Here is a 20,328-nt window from a genome sequence, read left to right on the forward strand (position 1 = left end):
TTACTTTTACTTGCTTGTAAGATACATTCCAAGAAGACCAAAACATTCTGCATACATGCTAAACAGTCATCCCTTAAAACCAAATGTCACATTTTGGACATCAACTGCTCAAGTACTACAAAATTCCAACCAGTTAATTAATAAGCACATATATTTAAATATCAATGAAATATACTAAGACTTGTTATTTATAGTAAACTGAGACACCTAAAAATGTTTATAATGAATTTGCTCTCATCCTACCAACATTTTATTTATTTTGCATATACAGTACGTATACATATCAGAGCTAACATTCACAATATTGTAATGAGAGACATATTTGTAGACACAAAATGCATGTATAACATTTAATACAGGTATAACATTTAAGGCAGTGACTTTAAACAATAAGCTTTGAAACCAGAATCTAATTTTGTGAAGAAGTAAACACATGTAGAAAGGTCTTAAGCAAGGGGGAAACAATGTCTGGTTTAACATTAACTAATAAATGCCCAAGCTTAACCCCAAAGGTAGATGGAAGAAATCCACATCAGGGCGACACAAAAGGAGTGAAATTATTGTCTCAAACTAAGGTGAAAACATAACATTTGAGGCTCTTACATCCTTATGTTTTCAATTTTCATCTTCTCTCCACCCCACATTTCATGCAGTTTCTTTCTATGCTTTCCTTTGTTCAGACACCAGATTCCTGACAAGATCTAAAGAATGAATATAATCTGAAAAGTTACCCCATAAAAATAACATTGCATGGTTCCATCTTTATTGCCTTTACACGATGCTGTTTCAAAATAGCCCAATTCACAAGTAGAAAACAAATTAGTTTTGTTTAACTGCCATTTACCCTGCAAACTCTCCCTGGGATTTGAAAGTCAAAGTGTGTTTGTCCTGGCTCTCACATCATCAGTAATAAATGTTCTGCAGTTGGAACCTAGTTAACAATTCTGTGGATGTGTGAGCCTGTAAAGAATCTGGCTCACTCTCCCAGTTGCCTGGCATTTGCAGTACTAAGAGGAGTGAAAAGCAGTAAAATCTTATTTCAGTCAATAAAATCAGCAGAGATATTTGCAGCATGCAGAGGGAGCAGATCTCTTGAGTAAAATGGAGCAATTATTAAAATAGTCACTTTTCTAACCAGAACCACAATTTAAATTCTATGGTTTTGGTTTGCTAAGAGTTACTGAGTAGCTGTGGTTTGTACTCTAGTGATAATCACTGCACTCCAAGACTTGTTTTGAGAGTTAGAAGTGGCAGAGCCATGTGTTTTGAATTTAAAGTCTTAAAATTAGAGGATCAGTGTTATTCCAGCAAAGATACTGCCAAGGTCTCTGTGGATCATAGTTTTAAATCATCTGGAACCTGAATACTACTCATTAATGATTAAAGGGGACAGAAGTGAAAGTGTGGTGAGGGAGGAATAAATATGCAACTATATAAGCAATGGTGTATATTTTAATGTAGAAAAAGAATATTATTACCAGTCTGACAGAGGACAATAAACATATCAAACTAACTCTAATCCTTCATTTAAGGATGCAATCTTATTAAAGTAACAGAAATTCTAAACATCGGCAGGGTAACTTTACAGAACTTTCAGTCTAGGAATGGAGCATTCCCATACACACGTTATTGCTATGCTATCCTAGCAGAGTTAACTGGGTTTTTACGTTCCACTTTTTTAAGAGTGAAATTATCCTGAGCAGGAAAGATTCGGTGGATTGGTGTTAAGATTTTTAGTCAAAGATCAAATCCTTATCTAGTCCATACAATAAGCCTATGGTGAACAACCTGTGGCCCACATGTGGCCCATCAGGGCAAGCGACTGGCGTCTTGCACGGCCACCCACAGCTCCCAGTAACTGCACTTCACTGTTCCTGGCTAATGGGAGCTGTGGGAAGTGGCACAGGCCTGGCCCAAACAGTCTGGCAGTCCGCCAACGGCTTGCCCTAACTGGCCACGTGTGGCCTGTGGGCCGCAGGTTGCTCACCCTAACTGGCCACGTGTGGCCCGTGGGCTGCAATAAGCTGTTGTGCTGTATTTTCCTGATTAGGAGTTTCCTATCTTTCATATGAGGAAGCAAATATGGATGAATAATAACTGTTTCCACTGAGCATTTAATTGTGGGCCTAAGCGGAACACAGAAACCTAAGTGAAGGCATATTGCAGCTCTGCATGAGCTTAGGGCCTACTCTGCTGCACCAGATTTTCTAAATCTTTATTGACTCCTGTCCTGATAATGGGATACTGTTCCATTTGATGCTATGCATGAGACCCCAGACTCTTTACACTGAGGCCTAATGCCCTGGTTGACTTCAATGGCAAAACTCTCATTAACTTCAATCGTGCAGGATCAGGACCTTGAAGAGCAAAATTCTAGAGCCCTGTGCCACGTCTGAGTAACTGGATCTTGCACAGGTGATGGTTACAAGAGCAGAAGGCGATGAAATCCTTTCTTTCCCAAGGCAGCAGGCACCAACACAACTGGGTACTAGGATCTCAACACCCACCCCTTATTATGGGGACTTAGACCAGTGGATCTGGGTAACTGAAGACACTAGTGAAGTCGAGGGCAAATTAAGTTTACCCATTTCTTCTTCGGGGACTGTGGAGTTTAGTTTAGGTGTTTACTCACTTCTTTTTCTTTTTTTTTTTTTTACCACTACAGCACTGGTTGCTGAGCCAATGCCCATACTACTGACCTGTGCCAGCTGCCTCTAATAATGTGGTAAGGCTAATTACTTCCAAATGGTAAAGGTAAATGTTTAAAGAGAGACCACTGTGAGCTGTCAGGCAAATTTATGGGGAAATGCATGAAATCGCCCAGTGAATTAAAAACCTGGGCACTTCTCAGCTTGTCCATTGTTTTTTATCAGCTCTGTCAAGGTTTAAATGGATTTAGCTCTCTAGAAGGAAAATAGAGATGGATTTAGAATACTTGCTAGAATACTTTCCTCTATTAATATGATATTTAACATAATTCGGCTAACAGCTTTTCTTTCTAGATTGCAATGACTTTTCTGACCATGTGCCACCTCCACCACATCCCCCTTTTCCCAAAGCAGATACTGGGATATTTGAAAACTTTGGGTTCTGAGAGGCAAAGTCACTTAGCAAAGGAATAGAACAAACATATGCCTCTTTGTAATCCTGACTGCACTGTCTTGTCACCCATTTTTCCTTTTTTTTTTTAATTTTATTTTATTTTATTTTTGTACAAGAACACATCTCAGTTGAGCTGTCTGGTTTGGTGATGGTTTTCCTTCCTAAAAGTTATGAAAGGTCACTGGCCATCCATTACTCCAGACTCACCTGTCCTTCTCACCTTTTTCCAGAAGTCCTGCAAAAGAGAAACTGCAGTTAGGAAACTCACAACCAACAAAATGCACAGTATGTTCTATTTACAAAATTAGATGGTTTGCTTTTTCAAAGGCTTTCAATGACTGTATGTGAGTGGGGGAAAAAATCAATGAAAAGGAAAATCTGTCATATAAAAATGGAGCCAAAATACTTACCAAAACTTTAAATATATCTATTTCCGAACAATGTATTGATAAAAAAAAATTAAGGCACTTTTTTTTTTATAAAGTAGGGCATGTCTGCTCACAGAGAAACAAAACACTCCCACACACATTGGTTGGTGATCCTATAGCACTTTTGCTTTGACTTACAAGGCTTAGTACAAAGTTTGAAGATAGGATTAGAGATGATGTACCAGATCCTCAGCTGATGTAGGTTTGCACAGCTCCACTGACTTCAGTGACACTACACCTGTTTACATCAGCTGCCGATGTGGCCCAGCGTTCATACCCTTTATTATTTACAGTGTTGGTACCCTTTGGGATGCTCAGAACATGTTTAAAACAGCCACTACAGATAAAGTTCTTCAGTTTACAATCTGTCCCATCATACAATATAAATAAGGACTTGATGAAAAGTCCTTCCGTTGTATTAATTTTTCCAACAGTAAAAAATGATCAGTGGTAAAAATATAAACAACTGTTCTCTTAGCAGTCAATGAATTAGGTATGAAACTTCTTTGAAAAATACAGGGCAGAAAGAAATAAAAAGCCAGATCCATATGCTTCTGTACCTTAAATATTGTCCAAGCACTGAAAACATACGACATGCATCTTTATATTCCTTTGTAAATGAGTAATGTGCAATCTGAGAAGACAACCGAAGTAAAGTTACTTACCAATCCAAAATGGCTGTTTACTGGCAAACTTCCAGGACCATGACATTTCTTTGGGGGAATGCACACTGGCTAAGTGACCATGGGACCCACACCTCAGACAACAAAGGCCAAAGAGAGAATGTCTTCCAACCTTTTAGAGTCAATGTAATAACCACTATTTACATTCAAAACGTAAATATTGCAGCTCTAGTCCTGCAGTTCTGACCAAGAGTCAGGTTCTTTATCAGGAATATTTACAAAAGAGATACTAGCATTGAGCAAGCTCTGGGTACGTGTCATTGACATGATTTTAATGTATTATTTGTACTGCAGTAATTCCTAAAAGATTCCACTGCGATCATTGTGCTAGTAAGAGACAGTCTCTGCCTTGAAGATCTTTACAATATAAGCAAACAAAAGATGGGAGGGGAAACAAATCCACGGAGAGGTAAAACACATCAGTGACAGAGCTGTGAATAGAAGCTAGGTCTCCAGACGCTAGTCCAGCGTCCTATCCACTAGCCCCCACTGAACTTGTCGCATTCCATCAGTAGGAAACAGCAACTAAGAAACCTGAACGAAATCCAGAAAACTCTTGAGACCTGACTGGCTGTTTAGGAAACATTTTATGTTACATTGCCAGAGGATTCATCAGAGAACAAATCATGGCTGATCCCTCTGTTGTGGGCCAATCTAACACTTCCAATCTGAACACCCACTCCCCTTTAAACTTGGTGTGCTCCAACTCTATGGGGCTTGGACTCTTCTGTACTTGTAACGAAATTCCACCTTAATCTCTACATTAAAATATATGCTTAATAAATAGTGATAGTGGGTTTGTACATTCGTTGAGCCAGTTGATATCTAAACAAGACTATTTGACTCATCTCTTGAAAATTCAACATACAACTATCCTCACTGCTCAATCTAAACTTCTATTCTGTTTTATTGCATGCACACAGTGTAACGGTACTTTGCAAGTTAAATAACCCTCGGTGCTTTATAAGCTACACAGTAGTAGTAAGATGGATGTTTATGAGATACTGTAAACATGTTTGGCAAGCAGACACATGCTTTCAGTTTGATTATTTGTATTGCTAAGGAGCTATATGAAGGCAGCATATTTTGAATGGCTGATTAGACCAATATAGCTCTTATACCCAAAACATAACATTTCTAATCCCATTGTCATTTCATTTTGAAGAAAAGAAATGAATTTTGGATCTTGGCCTCTGTATCATTTTGAAATGAAGCCATTTCTCTATACGACTTTTTCACAATGACTCTCACTGAGTAGTATTTATAGAACTCTTGCATCTGTACATCGAAAGAAAAACAAATGCAAGAGACTTGTTCTTATGTTATCCTCTATCAATGGATGTTGTGTTCTGTAACTCTATTGCTTGAAAGCTCAAAAAAATCACGAGGTTCTTGCCATAACAAATAGTTTATTCCTCCAACGAGCATGACTTATCATATCTTTTTAAAGAGATCAAAATGGGTCTGTTTGTCCTTTTGATGTCAGTTTGAAGAAACCTCAGCTCCCCCGCCTTTGAGTTCTATGAAAATTGACATGATAAACCTAACTGGCTTCTTTAGAACTGCTATGGTTTTCTGTAAACACGTACTGTACCTCCGGCCAACCAGCTTTGAAAGTGTGTGCTGTGTACAGCAGATGGCCTGCCTTGCTGAAACATACAGTATTTATACAAATTTTTATACGTGAGTTTACTGTACTAATGAAGCTACTGTGATCTATGGATTCATATTTAGAAGCTTTTTAAATAAGTGAGTTTGACTTGACAGGGTGTGAAGGCTCCTAAGATGTGACCATGATATCTAATGTGAGTAGACATTTTGGAGCTGCACACCACACACTGCATGTGCAATAAACAAGCCTAACATTCTTTGTTATTTCTATTGTGCTGACATCTTGGGATACTGAACAAGGATCACAGCACCATTATGCTAGGCACTGTACAAAGAAATAACACAAAGGCAGGCCCTGCCCCAGACATCTCAATTCTGGCGTTAGACATTGAGCAACAGATGAATAAATGGGCTGGGAGGACCAGGTAGCAGCCGGGAAACACAGTCCTTTCAATAGTCACAGGGTACCACCAGTCTCACCAGCATCATATGACAGTGATTTTCAGAGATGATGGCAAAGATAGATTTTAAGAAGGGAATTAGATGATATGGCATTTAACCACTAACAGCTTCCTGAAGCCTTATCTTCACTAGCCCCCCACCACTGCTACCCCTCGTGGAGCTGAACAGGTGGTAATGATGATGGGAAATGTTCAGGAACAAAGCCTAGCATAGGCATAGCCTTAGAGAAATCTTTCCTCCCCATCCTGCTAATCCTCTTGGGATGCAGCAATTATCATCTACTGGATCAGGATAAAATGATACAGTCCAAGAGGATTATCACCTTCTCCTCTGGTTGAGCTGAGCAGGAACTGAGAAGGAAGTTTCTGCTATCCCATGAGAAAGGAAGGTAAGGAGGAATCTGTTACTCCCAGTCTTTCTACAGCAGGCCAAAACCAATTCCCAAACAGCATGTTCTTGGTGAAAATGGAGATTTCCTACCCACTGGCCTGAGGAAAATTAAAAAACCCTTAACTTAGTATTTTTCCCAACAGTGGTAGTAATGGTGGGAATACTAGTGTAGACCGGGCACTGGCATTTTAACCACCATATCATCTACACCTGCTCTAAGCAGGGGTAAACAAGATGCTGATTAAAATGCCCACAAGCCCGTCAATGCTGGTGCAACCACTGGTGAACCTGCACGGGTGGAAGCAACAATGGCACATCTGCAGAAAAACAGACTCGTGTAGCTCCCCCAGCCCCTTTATTGTTTGACTTTAACTTTCAGCTGCGTTAACCAGGAACACCACTCAAAATGCTCTTTATTTGTAGAGACATCGCACATTTTAATCCTCAAATTACCTATGTTCCATGCAAATCTGGCACCCTCACTGCCCTTTATTGTTGAAGTATATTTACATCAGATATAAAGCATAATGAAATGGGGGTTATGGAAACGTATATATGCCAAAGAGACAAATCCCACAGAATTGTATAGTTTTCCTCCATAAATGTCTTGTGTTTCTCTCTTGTTAGGTCTTTGTGAACAGTCATGGGCCATATTTGAGCCTTGGCAGGTTGAGAGGGACAAATAAAACCAGTCCATCAAAGACCAGTGTATTCAGAGTCAAACTCAAATGTCAGAGGGAGGGTCCAAGTGCCTTGGCAAACTTCTCAGTTCAATAATAATTAGGAGCTGAGCCTCAATTCTTAACTTCATTAAAACACTCTCCATGACTCTAGGAGACATCTGAATTCATATTTACTTTCTCGTTTGATTTTAATTTACTCACTTTCTGTGAAAAAGTCTAAACAGAGAACTTTATAAACCCACAAGTTTATTGGAAAGTAAACTTGCGGGGGGAATGGCGGGGGTGGGGAAGGCTGGTAGAGAAGAAAATAGAACTGAAACAAGCTCTTGTGACTGGTTCCTAAAGCCACAGCAGCAGCCATGGTTTCATACATCAGTTTGCCTGATTCTACCCTTACTTAAATATTTATACATGTACAATTTTATTAAATGGAAAAACTAGACTAGAGGTTCTCAAACTGTGGTCCGTGGACCATCAGTGGTCTGCGAGCTCCATTCAGGTGGTCCGCGGATAGTTCCCTCTAAGGTGCACACCTTGGTGGCCTCACACAAGAGAATGAAGGGCCACCCACCTAATTAATGGAGCCGCACAGGCATGGCTCTTCTAATTAGGTGCCTGGACCCTGGAGAAGACACACATGTAAGGTGAGGTGGTGACCTTGGGGGGGCATAGAAAGATAAGACTATTGATATTAAAATATGAGTTGTGTGTTTTTATTTGTAGAACAAAAAATATTAATAATTATTAAGTTTTTTTATATAGCACTTTTATCCAAAGTGTGTTACAATAGTTAGCTAATGGTACAAACAACATTTGAAAAGATCATTAAGTGGTCCACTGAGACCCTCAGCAATTTTCAAGTGGTCCGCGGAAAAAAAAGTTTTAGAACCACTGAACTAGAGGAATTTAGATTCCCTCTATGTTATTCAATGATAGAAAAATAAACATTTAAATTGGTGCAGGAGCTGATAAATATATTTGAACTACAACTACCATGTCACCCAGGGAGAGAATATACCAGCAAAAAGACTTACAATATAGATTTACTGCTTATCTCCAAATTTAAATATAGCAGAAGGCAATTAAGAAATTTTCTTCAATAAATATATATAAAGGTATTATATAAATATACAATAAGTGGCCAGTGCCAGATGCTTCAGAGGGAATGAAAAGAACAAGGCAATTTATCAAGTGATAAATCCAGTCCTAGCTTCTGGCAGAGGGTTAGGGACGCCCGGAGCATGGGGTTGTCCATCTTAACATAGACAAAACATACTCATCTTATCCTTACTCCCAAGCACTATACTTCTTCCCATTCTTCATCATTGTTGACAGCTACACCATAATCCCCATCATCCAGGCCTGTAACCTGGGGGTCCATTTTTTATACCACCCTTTCCCTTACCCCACCTATCCAAGTCATATTCAAATCCTGTCACTTTTTCCTCAAAAACATCTCCAAGATCTGACTATTTCTATCTATCCCTACAACTACAGTGCTCGTTTGCACACATTGTGTTACTCAGATTTTATATTATTATGACCTATTACCACCTTGGCCAAATTGTTCATTTGTCTTTTAGGCCCCCAATCACGTATTCAACTTTATGCAATGAATTTAACGAAACTACACACATATGTAAAGTTACAAGCATGTGCATATGGGTTTGCAGGATCAGGCATTAGTATGTAAGCTCATTAGGGCAAGGACTATTCCTTTTATGCCCGGAGAGTGCCTAGTGCATTGCAACTATCAGAGAGGTAGCCATGTTAGTCTGGATTTGTAAAAAGCAACAAGAATCCTGTGGCACCTTATAGACTAACAGATGTATTGGAGCATAAGCTTTCATGGGTGAATACCCACTGACAAAGTGGGTATTCACCCAGGAAATCTTATGCTCCAATACATCTGTTAGTCTATAAGGTGCCACAGGACTCTTTAGTGCATTGCAGGTGCTACCAAAAGTAAATAAGTAATAATGATGAGACTAATTACTCAGGTCTACATGATTAATTTATCAAAGATGAAATGCAAAGCAAAATGAAAACTAGGCTAAGCACTAATTTCTTTGTTAATATCCCCATTACCCAAAAGGTGACGGACAGTCAGCAAAAAGAAAAGTCATTTTTTTAAAATGCTTTTTTCCTTCTGTAAAACCCTTCTAGAACTTCCTGGTTCACTGAACATGCCCCAGAAGAATCACAAATACACCTCTACCTCGATAAAACGCTGTCCTTGGGAGCCAAAAAATCTTACCGCGTTATAGGTGAAACCATGTTATATCGAACTTGCTTTAATCCACCGGAGTGCACAGTCCCACCCCACCCCCTGAGCGCTGCTTTACCACGTTATATCTGAATTCACATTATATCGGGTCACGTTCTATCGAGGTAGAGGTGTATCAGAATGCTCAGTGCAATCTACATAACCCATGGTATCTCTCATGTTCATTCTGGGAAAGCTTCAGGGAACCAAGGAGGGAAAACTGACAAACAATAAAACTGGTTACTTAACATTTGTTTAATGATGCTTTCCCACAACCCAGATTGTCATCTGAATTTAACATAATTTTCTCATTCATTTTGCGGCTCTCACTTTTAAGAAGGAAGAGGAGGGGGAATGCTTTTATTATTACTTATGGACCTCAGCCCTTCCTATCAGCGCCCCTGTTTCTAAGTAGAAAAGTTTTGAAAATAAGGCAAGTTTTTCCTTCTCTTCATATGTTGAGCATACATCCCAGCCAATATGCCTTGCCGGTATTTTTTTTCATTAAATTTAGCCCACATTGTCTTAATTTACCCACAAAGCAATTACGAGCAATCATTTCCCCCTCTTTAATTTACTTGACCTTTTTTAAAAGAACTTCAAAGGAGTTTTAAAAAATACTATGCAAAAAAGGCAGAAAGTGAACAGCATTTTTTAAAACCACATCCTCTCTCTTTCCTGTTTGAATCTAATAAAATTTTAAAACTGCATGGATATTTTCCCTTATGAAAAACATATGAACAAGACAAAAAACTTAGTATTCTGCTGAGATACTGTAAACAGGACAAAATGTTCACTGCGGAAATACAAAGTTTAAGACCTATGTTTGTTTCTAGGTCTTTCCAGGAAACATGCAACCTTCGCTTGCAGATTTTGTTTCAGTTTAGTGGAACCGTTTTCACAAGTATTATCCAAAGCCAGCATTTCAAGGTCAGCCCTACGTCTTGCTGGAAGGGAGGAATATTAACAAGCGTGACTATCCCATTCCCTGCTCCCTTCTTAAATTGCCCAGAGGTTGTCAGCAAGCATGGAAACAATAGATCAAAAGCTAGGGGTTTTATTGTTGGAACTGGATGTCAAGGTGGATATTGGGCAGGCAAAAAACCAAAGACCTCAAAGAAGCTAAACAACAAAGTCTATAAAAAGGGGGACTACTGACCTGCAACAATATTTTCTCGAGATCCTGTAAAAATACACACTCCCCTTCCAGTAATATTTTTCTCCCATTCCTGACATGTGACCTCCTGTCTCTACCACTATGATGCGCCTTACCCTACAACCTGTGAAGAGACCAGCAGTGGATTGATTATGCCAGTCGTAGGCTTCCAGCAAAATTCCTCCCAGTCCCCTTGTGGCATCTTTACAGCTCACTCTACTTGATGAGTCTGTCTGATCTCCTTTAAGATTAGTCTTTTAGATCCAAAATCTCCCGAGTGTGAAATGGAGAAACAAAAATCACTCTGTGCTGGTACAGTGCGCGATCACAAAAAAAGCAGATCTTTTTCAAGCACTTTAAGCACTGAGCGGTCAGTGAACTCCACAAAGGAGATCAACAGATGTTGGGTTCAATTCTCATCTTATCCAAAGCTGCTCATTCCTAATACATTCAGTCAACCCGTCAAGTTGCCCCTCGGGAAGTGTTTAATTCCCACATTTTAAAAATATCCATTAAAAACATGCCCTAGTTTTTAGAATATGCTTTGCACCTACCTAGCTGATCCAACAAGAAGTCATCCAGTTTTTTTTTTTCACATCTGGCTTTTCTTTTTGCATGATGCCAAGCTGCAGAGCAGAGCATATTGAGATATGTAAATAAACTCTCCTCCTTCCATGGACTGAAGCACCTTCATTTTCATGCAAGAGGAATTAAGTGATTTTTACCCCAGTAAGGGAGGTTAACTCCAACTCAAGATACATACCGCAATCGTGAGTTGCAGTGACTAGGAGGTAGACCATAGCATCCACAGTAAACCACTGGAAGCCTGCTGAAAGGTGACCTGTAAAAGGCTCTTCAAAGCCTGTAAATTGGTATGTTCTGATCACTTAAAGGGCCCACAAAACAAAATGCGTAGATATTCTGGTCCCACTCTGCACAAGCTCCATTCCGCAACCCTTGATCTCCTCTGCCAATTGACATCCATAGGAACAGCATATTAATTACATAGGGTGAACAACTGGAATCCCTTCAGAGCTATGCCTCGGAAGAAATCACTTACAGCTTTAATGGACGGTCTGATAGTATGGTGGGAGGAGGAAGGAAAGGAAATGGACCAGAAGGCTGCGACTGAATTCATTCACCTCTTACCAGCTTACTATGTGAGACTTCTCACATGACCTGCTTTTCAGATGCCACAAGTTATGGCCTATGGAAAAACTATTTCAAAACATCAGTACCTACATCTTCCCAGGACCCTGCCTCTCCTTGCTCAAGAGAACTATAGTAGATTTTGCCTCTTTTATAGGCTGAATTTCTAAAAATGGGCCCCACACTGGAATCCCAGATCCAAACATCTACCAGCCTGGGGAACATTTGGATTTGGACTACACAGTTCAAGCCCACACCCAGCCTCCTAGAACTGCCCATCAGTAAAATGAGGATATCAGGTACCCACCTTTATAAAGCTCTGAGAACTTGGAAAGGAAAGCACTCGATGAACGCAAAATATTATTATTAAATGCTCCATGGAGTCCCCCTAAAGCCATTCTCCATTGCATCACTGCAATATATATATGACAACTGGGGCAAAAGAACAATACAGGAGAGGACAGAACCAAAAGCCCTAACAATTCCTCAATAACCCTCAGGATTTTTGCCACTAAATTTAGGTAGTGGATCTGTAAAACTTCCTTAAGCCAACAGCTGGCAGGCTGAATTATTACTGAGTGGAGCCCTAAGCAATTAAGCTAAGAACTGGATCTACAAATCTAAGATGATGCATACAAAATATGCTATGAAGACAGAGCAAATTAGGATGGAAAAAAATCACACTGTATATTATTCTAATTTATATATTAGATTAGATCTTAGACTATTCTGGATTTCTGGATTAAATACATACACATATGGCTCCACTTGGATTCACTGGCTTTATAGAAAATTATCAAAAAAGTAACATAACATTTTGAAAGGTTTTTGGATGCCTCATGGTATCATTATGCAATTTATTAATATGTGGGCAGAGTGACTAATAGCTCTCTCAGGAGATATTTTTAGTTTTTAAACAAATAAAGGGGAAAACCAGCTACAAGTTGATGCTGTATGCTAACAGTAGGTAATGGTGTATGTAGTTCTAATCCTCAATAAGCAGAGAACACAAAGCAAACCAGATGTCCTTTCCGATACAAACTATTAGGCTGGAACTTTCAAAGGAGTTTAAGGGAGATAGTGAACTAAATTCAATGGGATTTGGGCAGTTAACTCCCTTATTGTTCTTTTATAGTCTAGAAAGGGCCATTAGACCATCTACTCTGACCTCCAGTATAATACAGGCCTGAGAATTTCATTCAGTTACTCTCGAATTGAGCTCAGTGACTTGTGTTTGGCTAAGACATATCTTCCAGAAAGGTATCCAGTCTTGATATGAAGACTTCATAACATGGAGAATCCATCACTTCCCTTGGTAGTTTGTTCCAAATGGTTTATTACTCTCTTTGTTAAAAACATTTGCCTTATTTCTAATCTGAATTTGTCTGGCTTTAATTCCAGCCATTGGTCATGTTATGCCTTTCTCTGCTAGACTGAAGAGCCCTTTAGTACCTGATATTTTCTCCCCATGAAGGTATTTGTACATTGTAATCAAGTTACCTCCTGATCTGCTTTTTGATAGTCTAAATAGATCAAGCACCTTAAACCTCTCACGTTAAGGCAATTTTTCCAGACCTGAAATCATTTTCATAAAATCTCAGCCTTAGGGGTTCAGTTTTACAAACTCTATCTCATGAATTCAAGCACACAAATATCAGGTTAATAAAGTGTGTTTCTTAGTAGGTCTTCCCTAAGCAAATAGCCAGAAACAGGCTGACAGTGTGTTATTCGCACTTGCCCATGTACACAGAGGCAGTTGAGCTGGAGTAACAGATTAAGCGGGAAGGACAAATGAAGAACAATGGGAAGACCCCTTCCTCCTTACCATTTTCTGCAGGATCTTTCAGTGCTCTTTCAGGTTGCATTTCTAACTGGAGTCAGAAGGCAGCAATGTTTATCCCAGGGACTCCACCCACAAGGACATTTCCTGGATGTCACCCCTTAGGGAAAAATGCAATATTTAGGAGACTGCAAATATATCCTATATGTACAAGCCAACTCCTGTAAAAACTGTCCCCTTCTAATATGAGTGAAGTTTTATATATACGTGTAGCGGGGTGATTACCCTGCTCTAGCCCTGAAAGGGTTAAAAGCAGCCCTGGAGGGGGCTATGGCTGGGAAAGGCTGATTGGGGAAGCCACAGCTGAGACCATGCCCCAGTCAAGCCACAGCTGGCCCTATAAAAAGGTTGTGAGCCAGGAGCTCAGGAGGAGATACTCTCTCTAGCTCCCTAGGGAGAGAAGGGCCTGGCTGCCTGAGAAGCTGAGGAGGGTACCTGAGGTGGAACAGTGCTGGGGAAGGGCAGAGGAAGTTGGGGAGCTCCAGCCTAGTAAAACCACAGGCTGCAGGCCTTGTTAAAGGCCTACAACAGGTACTGGGGCTGCTGAGACAGGCAGAGGCAGCCAGTCCAACCCCCCGTGCTAATGATGAGTGGTTTATAGACTGCAGTCTGCCCCAGAAAGCAAGGACTAGATGGAAACTGTCAGTAGCCACTGAGGCAAGGTGGGGATAGGGGGTTGGGGGTTCCCCAGGGAGGGAAGACCCAGAGAGAGGGGGTGCTGTGGTGGGCAGCCCTGGGCAAAGGGCACCGGGGTCTGGAAGGGACATGGGGAGCCAGGGGCACACAAGACACCGGCCTGCAGAGGGCACTCCGTGCTGGAAGAGCTAATTTCCTGGACAACCAGGAGGAGGCACTGTGCCAGTAAGACATCTCCCTGCCACAATACACAATAATACACAGCAGTATCACTGGGCCAGTGAGCAACAGCAAGTCCAGCAGAGGGAGAAACACCAAGTGAGCCAACCTCCAACTAGGCCAAAGAAGAGGTCTATGAACCCAGTGTGTTATCAGCAGAATCGCCAACCCCAAGAATTCAAAAAATCATGTCAGGCATGCCCTCCCTACCCCCCCACAAATTCATGAAAGTCTAAAACTAATATACACCAGAGTTCAGTTCGTTTGCATTCTGGCTTTTGAACCTTGAGGGTTTTCTCTGCAGTCATGAAGGCTAGACTCTGCCTTTAAAAAAAAAAAAAAGAAAAAAGAAAAAAAAAAAGAAAAGGAGATTCTTGTGTATGTGTCACTCCAGGCTCTAGAGACTTTAAGGAAAACACCAAATATCATGAGAGTTGGCAGCTCTCCCCACGTGCCATTATTATGGCCTAAGTTTCCTTGGACTCCTGGATAAGCCAGCCTCCTGTCATTTTGTCTTGAGCATGTGTGAGTATACAGTAGCCTAGTAACCAAGTGCTAATTATTTGACAGAAGTGACAACACTGATCTTTAAAAATTCCATTTGGTCTGGGCTTACGCTGAACATTCTGGCAGGGAAAAGCTGCTCCAGACTCTAACCAAACCCCAATCATTTACAAGCAGGCCGGGAGCGCCAAAATACTTTGGTGGGTCGGGTTGCTTGGTGACTGCCTGCCCCTTTTCTCCTCACCTTTCATTTCCCAGCCCCCTGCCGGCCCCACTCATTGTCTGGTTCTCTGCCATGAAACTTTTCTCCATATGGGCCTGACCCAAAGCCCACTGATGTTCCATTGAAATAGCCTATTGACTTCAGTGAGTTTTGGATCAGGCCACATATTATCAAACATTTCCTCCTCCTCCTCCTCCTCTTCTGTGTGACAGAGTTCCTTGGGGAACAAGAGATTAATCTAAGTTTCCCACTCTCCTTAAAGAGACGCTATGGGGAAGGACTATAAATCACCTGCTTGGGCGAGAGCCTATGGGAAGGCAAAATGCCGTTGTGCTATATTTTTCCTCTTATGTTAATTTCCTTTGTTTCCTGGTTATAAACATTGTGCTTGAGAAATCAAACATTAAAATGACTATAGAAAAAAAAAACAAAAGAAACAACCCTGACTTGTCTAATCTATTTTCACCTTCACCTCTGACTGAAGTGCAAAGAGTTAATGTTAATGGTGACCTGAGAAAGGTTTTTGTCTGTAGTCATTTTAATGTTTTGATTCTTATTTACTAGAACAATTTTTTAATGTTGGAGTTGCAGTAGCTACATTTTGGGTCTAAACTGACCTGGAGGTCTCTGTGCAACTCTCTGTCTCTTTCATATGACTGAGCCCGTCCTAACTCAGTCATCTTACAATTACTTCTGAGTGAAATGGAAGACACAAAATTAGACTCCTGAATCTTCACCCACATTTAGAACCAAACATGAACAAAAAAATTTCCAAAACGTTTTGATAAATGTTTTCTCACTTCTGGTATCCTGTCTAAATGACAGACAAAAGTGCCAGGAATCTCACAAGAAATCCTGAATTCCTGTGATTTCCAGTCCAATTTTGCAGCCTTGGCAGGTCTGGATAGTTCAGAAAAAGATCTGAATCAGGAACCAAACCTGTTAGAAGACAATGACAGAGGATATTGCATGTGCTGGCATTCCCTGGGAAGAAGAACCACAACTAGCGAGTGACTGTAATCCGTGGAGGAACTGGACTGCCCGATGTGTCAGAGAAACAGGAGGAGCTAAGATCAAGGTAAGGTAAGGCAACCCATCACTGCCTAGTAAGCCATGGTTAAAGTCCCAAACAAGGTGATGTCTATTGATTATAACACTTCAATCCTCTTTAATATCTTTTATCCAAATTGGGCATTTGGTACCTAATCTAAAATCTATTGAAGTCATTGGGAGTCTTTCCATTGTCTTCATTTGACTTTGGATCATGCCCTTGATGGACAGTTTCTCCCCCAAGTCAGTCTATAGCAGGGGTTCTCAGACTTTTGTACTGGTGACCCCTTTCACACAGCAAGTCTCTGAGTGCGACCCCCCCCTTATACATTAAAAACACTTTTTTATATATTTAACACCATTATAAATGCTGGAGACAAAGTGGGGTTTGGGGTGGAGGCTGACAGCTCGCGACCCCACATGTAAAAACCTCGCAACCCCCTGAGGGGTTCCGACCCCCAGTTTGAGAAACTCTGGGCTATAGAGTATGGGTTTCTGCCAGCAGATTGTCCATAGAACATGCTGTTGCAGATTTAGTCTTCATAAAATTTGAAATGGTACCCAATAGTTAAGGTCATATGGTATATTGTAACTTAGAATACACTCTGGGAGCTCGGGGTGGGTGGGTTGGTTTTGTTTGGAATTATATTTGGATCCCAGGGAACATATATTTTTCCATAGGAATTTTTCTTTGAAAGCTAATTTTACCTGCTTTGTGCTGTTTTGCAAAATGTTGTGTTCATTCCTGATCCCCAAGTCTCTCTGAGGAAGGTCTTGTCTGTTATTGAGTTGGAAAGATAAGACAGGCAGGGGCCAGCTGTCAGCTGCCTTGATGTTAGATGATGAGAAATATTGCTTTCTGGTCCTTGATGGGAGTCTTCCTTGGTACGATAATAATAAATAATAATAAAAAAAATAAAAAGGAAAAGCAGACCAAATATTAAAGATTTTTTCTTTAATAAGCAGCCATTTTAAGCTTGGTATTCACAGATTCCAAGGCCATTCCATCAGAGGGACCATTGTATCATCTAGACCGACCGACCTGCATAGCACAAGCCATAGAACTTCCCCAAAATCATTCCTAGAGCATATCATGGTGGCTACATCAAGGGGCTGAGATTCAAGAGAGCTGGGTTTTACTCCCAGCTCTGTCACTGACATGCTGTATGACTCTACCACAAGTCACTTCCCTTCCCTGTGCTTCAGCTTCCCTCTCCTACACACTTTGTCTTATCTATTTAGATTGTAAGCACTTTGGGGCAGGGATTGTCTTTTATTCTGTATTTATACAGCACTTAGCACAATCGATCATCAGTTTTATTTGGGGCCTCTAGTGGTTTACTCTAATGCACATAGTAAATTGGGTAACTCTGTAGTCAGGTAGTGATAGAGAGAGTCTGGGAATTAAGATACCTACTTTCTAGTCCTGACTTTTCTACCAATCTTGTGTGTGACCTTTGGCATGTAACTTAACCAGCCCCAACTCACCCATCTGCAAAGTGGGGATAATAATACTTAACTTCTTTTCGAAAAGTGCCTTGGGAGCATGAACTATGTATGCATGGAGTATCATCATCCTTCAATATTAAAAGAAACCTTGTTTCATTTCCTTGGCTATGTCATAAAGTACTGGAGGTAACAATCCTACATGGCAGGCAATTAACTGGATGGGACCCAATAGATTTCTTCCATCTCTAACTTACATTTTCACTGTACTGTTTCAACAACATAATTTCCATTTATTTCTTTTTCCTATTACAACTTTTCTATATAGTTAACTCACCTGTGAAGGGAACGATCTTCATAATTTTACACCTACCCTTTTGCAGCATCAGCAGGAATCTGAACTGTCCTTAATAGGTTCACAGTGTTTCCTCTTTACTTTTTTGCCGTCATTTAGTGTAAGAGGCAGAAGAAAATCTATTATTTAATAACATTTGTTCCTGTTGAAGGACCATAACGCTGGACACTTGATTTCTGTAAAAATGCAATGACAGCACTTCTACAAATACTGGGTCAAATCTTCCACTGGTATAAATGCACATAGTTCCATTCAAGTCAACAGAGCTATGTTAATTTTCTTCAGCTGGGAATCTACTCCATTGTTTTTGCAGCTCCTAAATCAGGTCCCCCAGATTTTCTGTATTTTTGTGAGGTTGGTCATGAAATCCATTCAAGGCCATAGTGAAAAGCAGAAGTCAGATAGGGCAGTTCTCTACCCATTTCATTAATTACTTTGCAGCTCTTTTTTAACAAAGGATGCTGATTCTGCTCAGACCATCTGAACAGAGAGGTTGTCTGAGAATTGGCAAGGGGAAAGTAGGAAACCAAACATTTTAAAAAGTCAATTTAATGCTCAGAAAAGGTGTCCTGGTATAAAAAATCTATAGATTATTTTCAAAGTAGTGCAGGGGATTTAGCCACATACCATCAATTACAGATGTGTGGTCAAGTTAAACCAGGCTCAGCTTCACCTATGGTTAATCTCTATTTTACAGTTGTGCAAACTCTGGCTCAGAGAGGTTGAGAATTTGCCCAAGGTCACAAAGCAAGCCAGCAGCAGAGCCAGGAAGAGAGACCATTAGTCCTTCTCCTTTGGGAAAAGTCTCTCTCTCTCTCTCTCTTATACGACTGCAACAAGACAATCACAATACCTTGGAAGAGGATGAAACTTTATAGTGGTTTTATTGTTAACAAAGTACAGACACGATCTCCATAATGGGCCACAATTTAGCTGAATGTGACTGTTGAATGTAAGGCAATGAAACATATCCAAATATATTAAGTGTAGCCACTCAGAGTTCTACACCAAAATATATGGACAAATAGTGGAGCGACACAAGTCAGAACATGCAGAGTTCAGTTGAGCACCTGGAAACTACATCCAAAACCTCTTTCTTTAAACCACCCTTTCATTAACTAGGAGACAATGTAGGCAGAAGCCCAGCAACAGAGTGGGGGCTATCCAGTTTATTGCGCTGAGTGTAGCATGTATGATTACCTGCCCTGTGGGCAGGTGGCGTACGTGTGCAGTCGGTGCAAGGAGCTCCTGGCCCTCAGAGACCACGTACAGACTTTGGAGGCCAGGGTGGCAGAACTGGAGGAGCTAAGAGAGGCAGAGAGGTATGTTGATGAGGCTTTCCGGGATACTGTAGAATTGTCCCACCTCCGGTCAGAAAGCCCTTGCGCTGTTGAGGAGGAAGAAAGGTCCAGGGAAGCAGAGCAGTCAATGGGAGCAGAGGGAAACCTTCCCATAGTTGGGACTCTCCTTCCAGATGGTGCTGGGGTTGCCTCTCACACTGAGGTTACCTCCCCAGGGGAAGGAACTCCAGTTTCTAGGAAAAGGCAGGTGTTAGTAATGGGAGATTTGATGATTAGAAATGTAGATAGCTGGGTTTGTGATAACCCGGGAGAACCTTATGGTGACTTGTCTGCCTGGTGTGAAGGTTGCGGATCTCTCGAGGCATCTAGACAGACTTATGTGTAGTGCTGGGAGGGAGCCGGTGGTTGTGGTACATGTAGGTACCAATGACGTAGGGAAGGGTAGGAGAGATGTCCTGGAAGCCAAATTGAAGTTAGGGAGAGATGCAAATCCGACCTTATCTAGATTCTCAGAAATGCTCACACGTTCCACGTATGCGGGCAAGGATAGGCAGCAGAGCTTCAGAGTCTCAATGCCATGGATAGACCAAGAGTGTAGAGAGGAGGGTTAACGTTCATTAGAACTGGCGCAAATTGGGATGGGGGGAGCCTATAATGGAGAGATAGGCTCCACGCTAACAAAAGTGGAACCGACGTGCTGGCACTAAACATTAAAGGATGTAAGAGCAGCTTTTTAAACTAGAACGATGGGGGAAAGCCGTGCTGCAGAGAGCATGTGACACAACTTCTTTAGGGGAGAGTTCTGAGTGATAGAGAACTCCAGG

The 20,328-nt window shown here is 40.9% G+C and overlaps 1 long non-coding RNA gene across 2 annotated transcripts; it reads right to left on the reverse strand.

The window, feature by feature from the left end:
• Positions 1-214: 214 nt before the first annotated feature.
• Positions 215-17,285, reverse strand: LOC142047158 (uncharacterized). 2 transcript variants are annotated; one of them, XR_012656331.1, is made up of 3 exons: positions 17,111-17,285; positions 4,091-4,164; positions 215-3,337 (listed from the first exon to the last, which is right to left on the reverse strand). It is a non-coding gene; the product is annotated as an uncharacterized LOC142047158 (long non-coding RNA). The 2 variants fall into 2 exon arrangements; XR_012656332.1 differs by lacking the exon at positions 17,111-17,285 and adding an exon at positions 11,336-11,374.
• Positions 17,286-20,328: the final 3,043 nt, after the last annotated feature.

The sequence above is a fragment of the Chelonoidis abingdonii genome, chromosome 7 (genome assembly GCF_003597395.2).
Source record: "Chelonoidis abingdonii isolate Lonesome George chromosome 7, CheloAbing_2.0, whole genome shotgun sequence".
NCBI lineage: Eukaryota > Metazoa > Chordata > Testudines > Testudinidae > Chelonoidis > Chelonoidis abingdonii.